The 9,696-nt window shown below is 35.9% G+C and overlaps 1 long non-coding RNA gene across 1 annotated transcript in view; it reads left to right on the top strand.

Moving 5' to 3' along the window:
- LOC109353045 overlaps positions 1–9,232 on the top strand; it is a 17,117-nt gene extending 7,885 nt beyond the window's left edge. The window contains exon 3 of the long non-coding RNA XR_002108415.1: positions 9,222–9,232. This is a non-coding gene — a long non-coding RNA (uncharacterized LOC109353045). The remainder of the gene's footprint in view (positions 1–9,221) is intronic.

The raw sequence follows: 9,696 nt of genomic DNA, 5'->3' as shown, positions 1-9,696 counted from the left end.
ATATATATATTATATATATATATTATATATATATATTACTGACTACTCATGAAGAAGTAATGTTTAAATAAAAAGGACGATAAATGTAATTAAGTTAAACAAAATATGATATATTATGGTAAATCCAAATAATATACGAGTCAATACCTCATTATTATTTTTGTTTCATTACGATATAGTATAAGAGCGATTTAAACAATATCTATTTAGAATTGTTGTTGTATTTGTAATAAAAAATAATGAAGATAATGAGTTATATATTTTTTAGATTTATATATCTCCGCATTATAACATGTTTTATCACATTTTTATATAGAAGATTACATTTATTTCTCGTGTAAGGATAATCAATATAATAAAAGTATATAATTTAAGGGGTTTGTATAGATATAAAAAAATGAAAAATGATTTGTCTAATTTTTTACTGACGTATCAGTATAATTTTATTAATATTTAATATCATGGTCTCACTGGCTCAACAAAGTAGGCACTACCATTCTCGATTGGTCGATCATACAAGAGCACTTGCTATGAGTATTTTGCATATACGGGTTGATATTTTATTATTTTTGCCTTTATTTTCTTTAGCTCAAGTGTCTATTCTATGAAAAGTAAAGTTCAAAGCATAATATTTGCATAATCATGATCATGAAATAATAAGTAATACCCTAAAAACATATCTAAAATACATACATATCTTAATCAAATAGCTTAAGTCGTAAAATGACAACTCATTCTACATACAGTTGAACTTAGTGGTGAACATCTTCATTAGCAAATATTAACCTCATTTTTATTTGGGTCTTACATAATATTTTATAATTTAATATACATCCTCATAAATTAAAAATAATATTTACTTTTTTCCTATTATGCTAAACATTATTCTTATTTTTACATGGTTCCAACAACATACTCCCAGCTTTTTCTTTGGAATCCACATTTTCAAATAAAAATAAGGACAAAAAAATTATTTTGTGAAATTATTATTAATAATAAATAAGCATTCCATAATAACAAATGAAAAGAATATTGGTATTTCGATAAGAAGAAAGTAAGAATGATCGTAAAAAATGTTGTAAGTTAGATATAGCTGGACACTAAAATGAGCGCGCTTAGCCAGTAACTCTAAACAAAGGCCCGAGATTGGACAATTGGCCCAACATAGGCTTAAGACGTAGCTTGGAGTATTGGGTTATTTTAAAGTATTGTCTCATTTTCAAGACTACTTAAAAGTCTTTATCAATAAAGTTTTTAAATAAACTTTCATGTCTAAATAGTCTAATAATTAGATGAATAAAAATAAAATAATTTTTGAATAAAATTTTAAGCCAAAAAAATTCTTATATAAAAATTATAAGAATAATAAGCTTGGATCATACAATCATATATAGATAATTTAAATTAAAAATTAGTTAATAATCACTTAAAAAGTTGTATACATTTATTTCATAAACCAACTTCTTAAGCAAAATAAGTTTTTTATTTGCGTTTGAGCTCAACCTTTTAAATCATGTAATTAAAAAGCCTGAGCTATAACACCTACATTTTCTAGTTTTTTAATTGTGTAAGTGAAAAAAGTAGATCACATTTTGTAAATTAATTTGAAATTAATTTGAATATTTAAGTTGAGAGGTGGATTTTAGAATGAATATATTACATATGTAAATTTTTTTTTGTTTTATTTAAAAAAATATTATTTTACCGATTATCTTTTCGCCGAGTAAATCTATGTCTTATAAAAATTTAATTTTTTGTCAATTTTTTATTCAAAATATATAAAGAGTTAAAAATATTATTCTATTATTAGGTTTAATTGTTCATAATTTTGGTTTTCCTACAATATAATTTCACAATAAATATCCTTAGTCAAATATTTATCACTTCATAAATTGCCTCATAATGGCCATGAGCCAAAAATCTAATCTTGGCCAAAAAGTTGTCCAAGCCAAGCAGGCACCAACCCAAGAATTCTGACCAGAACACAAGGGCCATACCTGATCATGGCGTTGGGCGCACGGAACCAGGCTAGGCGTGGCACACATTCATCTCTTGGCCTGACCGAGATGAGATGCACCGGGCTAGGTGTGGAAGCAGCCTTGATCGAGGCACATGAGACACACTAGATGCTGGGCGCAAGGGACACATGCGTTGGGTGCAAGGTCATTCTAACTGAGGCCCATGTGCATCATGGTGCATTGGCACACTAAGCCTTGGCTCTGGGCACGTGACCTGGCCAGATGGGCGTGGCACTTTGGTCCAGCCATAATTTAGCTTATATGGGTAAATAAGTGGGGCTCATGAGCAATATATTGGCACACCATTCTCACTTGGATTTAATTATTTCCAATATTCTTTAATCATTAGTATTTCAAATAAAATGTCTTGTAATTCATGAGTAAAAGAGCCATTAAAGTGTAACCCCCATGACTAAATGACGGAGCGAATGTGGCTTCCATGTATTGATGAGTGTTGTTAAGTGTGTTTAAATTCGGTAAGGCCATTGGAACTCTTTAGTTCCTTTCCAACCATGCAACTCAAATACACATGGGAAAGTCTCTATGATTTGGAATCAAATGCAAGTCAAGAACAAGTCAAGCCCATGAGCTAGTCATGTGCTCATTTGCCACACTTATTAACCATGAAGAATCAAGGATCATATACTCACATTCATACTAGGCGTGGGAAACTTGATGGTGAATTAATAAATTAACCATTGGACCAAGGGAAAAGTGTTCATGTAGAAATACTCAAGATGGGATCCTATGCTAACTATCGATTGAGCCGTGAAGGGAGTTAAGGCTTTTCTACCATGTGCTCAAAGAATTTATGCTCTTGGCCAAAGACATCAATGAAGAAGGAATCCAAGGTTTCTCAAAGCATTAGGGCCGTGAATTCAAGCAACAAATGGCATCCTAGTTACTCATATTTATTTCCATCTTTAATGTAATAATGTAGGCAAATAAGCATACGTAGAATTCTTATAAGTGTCCTAGCCGTGAACCACATGTATAAGGACGTGTTAATGTGTAGGTTCTTAGTCAATAAGCATCCTATGTTGGACAACCTTAAATTAGTGCTTTAGGAGTCTTAATTAGGCAAATTGTTAGACTTTATTTCCTTGTAATTTCGTGGAGGCCAAGCTATGCCAAACCACTATATGTGTGTTTGTTGAATGATGAAATAAACAAGTTAAATTTTGTTTGGAATTGATTTCCTTTAGTTGAGCTAAGGCTCCTAAAACCATTCTTGGCTAAACCAAGAATTATCAATCTTATTAAGGATTCTTCCTTGTGGCGATTATCACTTGGCTTATCAAACAACTCACTTGTTTGTGGCGCCATCACCCTTCATTCTTCTCCATTTCTTTTATCCTAACATATATAACTCCGATGCCCACATAAAATTAGCCTACACAAAATTTGGCTCGGCCAAAACCAATTCTGACCCAGCTAGACTCAGCCAGACCAAGTCAGCCTTGGTCAAGATCACTCAACCTCGGTCAGAATTAGTAGACCAGGCCAAAATTAGCAATTCTTGGTCAGACTCACACAAACTGGGCCAGAAACACATAGGCACGGTCAGAACAACCAGCTTGGGCTAGGAATGCATCCTAACTCGGCCAAAGAGCCTCAACTCACAAATTGGCTTGGTCAAATAACAAGTTCTCTCGGCCAAACTTTTGCCTACAAGTTGTCTCGACCAAAGTAAAGCTAGCCTAGGCCATGGTTCAAGCAATCCCGGTCAAAGGTGATACACCATCCAAGAACAATCGCAAACAAAGAAGCTTTCCTAAAAGGGTTCACAATAGGTGGTATGAGAGCCACATCTTGTTTGGTGTGTAGACCCCCTGGGGTTTAGTTGGTATCAAGTCCTTATTGAGTCATGTTGTTTTTTTCTTTGTTAGTAAAAAAAGTGTCAAACCAAAACACAAAAGTGTCAAACCAAATTGTTAAACCCGTTTTAATCCAAAGTTATCCAAAAAGAGTCCAAAAGTGTCTAGCCAAAAAAATTGTCCAAACAATGTAATAAATGAGACAAAAATCAAACGTTGTCAAAAAATTTGAGTCAAAAGTGTCAAGTGCAAAAGTATCAAGCACATCCACATTGTATACCATGTTTACAAACCAAGTCCAAGCCTTCCAAAACCAAATGAAACAAATGAGGCTAGAGTTGGATATGAAACTTCCTATAAAAGAAGCCAAAATAAAAGTTCCAACAATTATTGGCAAAAATGATCCCGAAGCCTATTGGAAGTGGGAAATGAAAATGAAAAATATCTTCAATTGTAATTTTTACAATGAAGAGAAAACAACTATGGTGAATACTTCAGAATTTAAGGAATATGCCTTATGTTGGTGGGATCAAGTACAAAAAGATAGGAGTAGATGTAGTGCCAAACTAATTGGTACTTGGGAGAAATTGAAAGATGTGATGAGAAGTAGATATGCTCCAAAAGCCTATCAACAAGCCATTCACAACAAGTTATTAAGGCAACCCAAGCCAATCCAAACAAAGTTTGAACCAATAGAAATCTCAAGGGAGTTTAGAAGAGCATTAAAATATGCATCCACAAAATGAAAAAGAGAGTTCGGAATCATCAGTGAAACACTTGTGAGTATGAGAGATTTGAGTGAAACATTTCTGAGTTAGAAAAACACTTTGAGTGAAATTTCTTTGAGGGAAAACACAAAGAGTGTAAACACTATGAGTGGTATTCAAAGTGAGGTTAAGAGTGTTGTGGTTTCAAGAGCACTCATATTCCTACCCTCTTATGGGAATTTTTTTACTATTAACCATTTTAATGAAAATTGTTTCTCAAATTTTGTTGATCAATTTTTGCAGGGTATTGGTGAGTTATTTTCCAAAGAAGCAATTATTGTTCTTCCATCTATCACCTCAGATGTGGAACTTAGAGATGTGGTGGATCATGTGCCAATTTTTGAGACACATAATATTGGAGATTCAACTTTGATGATAAAAAATGACTATTTTCAAATTACATTTTTTTTTGCCATTAATCAATATATTTGTCAAAGGATTGATCCAAGATGAATATGTTGAGAGTTGGAGTGAAAGAATAAAGAAGATTGCTTTTGATCCGGGAGGATATGACCATTTGAATTTGAGGTCAAAATCTCTTCAAGAAGGAGAGGATGATGTGACATAAGGGGGTGACCTAATTTTCTTGGGAGAAGTCCATAAATTGCCTCATAATGGCCATGAGCCAGGCCAAAAAGCTGTACAAGCCAAGCAGGCACCAAGCCAAGCCAAGAATTCTGACCAGAATACATGGACCAGACCTGATCGTGGCCTTGGACGCATGAAACCAGGCTGGGCGTGGCACACATGCATGTCCTACCCTGATCAAAACAAATGCACCAGGCTGGGTATGGAAGCAGGCTTGACCAAGGCACATTAGACGCACCAGACGCTGTGCGAATGAGACAGAGGCACTAGGCGCAGGGTTATTCTGATGGAGGCCCATGTGCATAATGGCACACTGGCGCACCAAGCCTTGATGTAGGGCACATGACCTGGCCAACTGGGCGTGGTACTTTGGTCCAGCCATAATTTGGCCTATATGGGTCAATAAGTAAGTGGGGCCCATAAGCAATATTTTGGCACACCATTCTCACTTGGATTTAATTATTTCCAGCATGCTTTAATCATTAATATTTCAAATAAAATGTCTTGTAATTCATGAGTAAAAGAGCCACTAAAGTGTAACCCCTATGACTACATGACGAAGGGAATGTGGCTGCCATGTATGGATGAGTGTTGTTAAGTGTGTTTTAACTTTATAAGGCCGTTGGAACTCCTTAGTTCCTGTCCAGCCATTCAGCTCAAATACACATGGGAAGATATCTATGATTTGGAATCCAATGCAAGTCAAGCCCATGAGCTAGCCGTGTGCTCATTTATCATACTTCTTGACCATGAAGAATCAAGGATCCGATGTTCATATTCATACTAGGCATCGAAAACTTGATGGTGAATAAATAAATTTAACCATGGGACCAAAGGAAAAGTGCTCATGTAGAATTACTTAAGATGAGATACTATGCTAACTATCGATTGAGCCGTGAAGGGAGTTAAGGCTTTTCTACCATGTGCTCAAAGAATTTATGCTATTGGCCAAAGACATCAATGAAGAAGGAATCCAAGGTTTCTCAAAGTATTGGGGTTGTGAATTCAAGCAATAAATGCCATCCTATGTTACTCAAATTTAATTCCATCTTTAATGTAATAATGTAGGCAAATAAGCATGCGTAGAATTCTTCTAAGTGTCCTAGCCATGAATCACATGTATAAGGACTTGTTAATGTGTAAGTTCTTAGTCAATAAGCATCCTATGATGAACAATCTTAAAGTAGTGCTTTAGGAGTCTTAATTAGGCAAATTATTAGATTTTTTTCCTTGTAATTTCCAGGAGGCCAAGCTATGCCAAACCACTATATGTATGTTTGTTGAATGATGAAATAAACAAGTTAAACTTTGTTTGGAATTGATTTCCTTTAGTTATGCTAAGGCTCCTAAAACCATTCTTGGCTGAACCAAGAATTATCCATCTTATCAAGGATTCTTTCTTGTGGCGATTATCACTTGGCTTACCAAACAACTCACTTGTTTGTGGCGCCATCACCCTTCATTCTTCTTTATTTCTGTTATCCTGACATATACAACTCCTTTCCCCACATAAAATTAGCCTACACAAAATTTGGCTCAGCCAAGACCAATTCTGACCCATCTAGACTCGGTCAGACCAAGTCAACCTTGGTCAGGATCACTCAACCTCAGTTAGAATCAGCAGTACATGCTAGACTCAGCCAGTCTCGGTCAGACTCATACAGACTAGGCCAAAAACACATAGGCACGGTCAGAACAGCCAGCCTAGGCCAGGAATGCATCCTGACTTGGCCAGACAACCTTAACTCACAAATTGGCTCGGGCAAAGAGCATTTTGTCTTGGCCAATCTTTTGCCTACAAGTTGTCTCGACAAAATAAAGCTAGCCTAGGCCATGGTTCAAGCAATTCCGGTGAAAATGATACACCGTCCAAGAATAATCGCAAACAAAGAAGCTTTCCCAAAAGGGTTCACATTAGGTGGTATCAAAGCCACTTCTTGTTTGGTGTGTAGACCACCTGTGATTTAGTTGGTATCAAGTCATTCTTAGGTGGTGTCTTTTATTTTCTTTGTTAGTCAAAAAAGTGTGAAGCACAAAAGTGTCAATCCAAAACCAAAAAGTGCCAAACCAAAACCAAAAAGTGCCAAACCAAAACCAAAAAGTGGCAAACCAAAACCAAAAAGTGTCAAACCAAATTTTCAAACCAGCTTCAACCCAAAATTGTCCAAAAAGAGTCCAAAAGTGTTTGTCGAAAAAAATTGTCCAACAAGTGTAATAATTGAGTCAAAAATCAAACGGTGTCAAAAATTTTGAGTAAAAAATGTCAAGTGCAAAATTATCAAGCACATCCATATTGTATGCCATGTTTACAAACCAAGTCCAAGCCTTCGAAAACCAAATGAAACAAATGAGGCTAGAGTTTGATAGGAAACTTCCTATAAAAGAAGCCAAAATAATGGTTCCAACCTTTATTGGCAAATATGAACCCGAATCCTATTTGAAGTGGGAAATGAAAATGAAAAATATCTTCAATTGTAATTTTTATAATGAAGAGAAAACAATCATGGTTCCTACATTAGAATTTAAGGAAAATGCTTTATGTAGTGGGATCAAGTCCAAAAAATTGGAGTAGATGTAGTGCCAAATCAGTTGGTACTTGGGAGAAATTGAAGGTGTGATGAGAAGTAGATATGCTCCAAAAGCCTATCAACAAACTATTCACAACAAGTTATTAAGGCAACCCAAGCCAACCCAAACAAAGTTTGAGCCAATAGACTTCTCAAGAGAGTTCAGAAGAGCATTACAATATGCATCCACAAAAAGAAAAAGAGAGTCTGAAATCATGAGTGAAACACTTGTGAGTAAAGAAGATTTGAGTGAAACATTTGTGAGTGAGAAAAACACTTTGAGTGAAAACGCAAAGAGTGCAAACACTATGACTGATACTCAAAGTGAGGTTAAGAGTGTTGTGGTTTCAAGAACACCCATATTCCTACCCTTTTGTGGGAATTTTTCTACTACTAACCATTCTAATGAAAATTGTTTGTCAAATTTTGTTGATCAATTTTTGTAGGTTATTGGTGAGTTATTTACCAAAGAAGCAATTAGTGTTCTTCCATCTATCACCTCAGATGTGGAACTTAGAGATGTGGTGGATCATGTGCCAATGTTTGAGAGACATAATATTGGAGATTCAACTTTGATGGTGAAAAATGAGTATTTTCAAATTACATATTTGTTGCCATTAATCAATATATTTGTTAAAGGATTGATCCAAGATGAATATGTTGAGAGTTGGAGTGAAAGAATAAAGAGGGATGCCTTTGATCTGGGAGGATATGACCATTTGAATATGAGGTCAAAATCTCTTCAAGAAGGAGGGGATGATGTGACCCAAGGGGAGTGACCTAATTTTCTTGGGAGAAGTCTATAAATTGCCTCATAATGGCCATGAGCCAAAAGTCTAATCTTGGCCAAAAAGTTGTACAAGCCAAGCAGACACCAAGCCTACCTAAGAATTCTAACCGGAACACATGGACCAGACCTGATCATGGTGCTGGACGCATGGAACCAAGCTTGGCGTGGCACATATGCATTTCCTGGCTGGACCGAGATAAATGCACCAGGCTAGGCATGGAAGTAGGCCTGACCGAGGCACATGAGATGCGCTAGACGTTGGGCGCATGAGACGCAGGCCCTGGGCATTGTGTTATCCTGATCGAGGCTCATGTGCATTATAGTGCACTTGCGCACCAAGCCTTGGCGTTGGGCGCGTGACTTGGCCAGTTGGGCGTGGAACTTTGGTCCAGCCATAATTTGGCCTATATAAGTCAATAAGTAAGTGGGACCCATGAGCAATATTTTGGCACACCATTCTGACTTGGATTTAATTATTTCCAGCATGATTTAATCATTAGTATTTCAAATAAAATGTCTTGTAATTCATGATTTAAAGAGCCATTAAAGTGTAACCCCCATGTCCAAATGAATGATGGAATGTGGCTGCCATATATTGTTAAGCGTTGTTAAGTGTGTTTAAATTTTGTAAGGTAGTTGGAATTCATTAGTTCCTATCCAGACATGCCGCTCAGATATGTAACTAACACCGCGAATTTTACGATTTTGAATTATAAGATTTTATTAATATTTTTATTAATTATATTTTCGAAAATGAATTTCTTGGAATTTTCGGTAAAGAATTAGACGAAAGTCTGGTTGAGTTTTAGTTTTGTAATTCTATTTCCAATTTGGTGGTAAATTTTCATGATTTTCGGAGACAGTCAATTTCGGACCGCTGTCGGGGCCGAATCTCACCCGGTACGGCTCAAAAAGTGGTTTTTTGAGTTCCGTAACTCGGAATCGAATTCTGATCATGCTGTTGGCTTCGTAATCACATTTCAAGTCAAGATAGACCCTGAGTTGGTACATTACTATTTTCTAAAATATTTTCACTCGGAATGTCGAAATTCGAAGTTCCAACTGTAAAGTAAAATCGGGCGATCATTTTTGGCTACTCGAATATTGGCCGACAATACTCGAGCATGGTTTTAATTGCGCGCGTTTCGC

The sequence above is a fragment of the Lupinus angustifolius genome, chromosome LG07 (assembly GCF_001865875.1).
Source record: "Lupinus angustifolius cultivar Tanjil chromosome LG07, LupAngTanjil_v1.0, whole genome shotgun sequence".
Taxonomy (NCBI): domain Eukaryota; kingdom Viridiplantae; phylum Streptophyta; class Magnoliopsida; order Fabales; family Fabaceae; genus Lupinus; species Lupinus angustifolius.
This window is presented reverse-complemented; position numbering and strand designations above follow the sequence as displayed.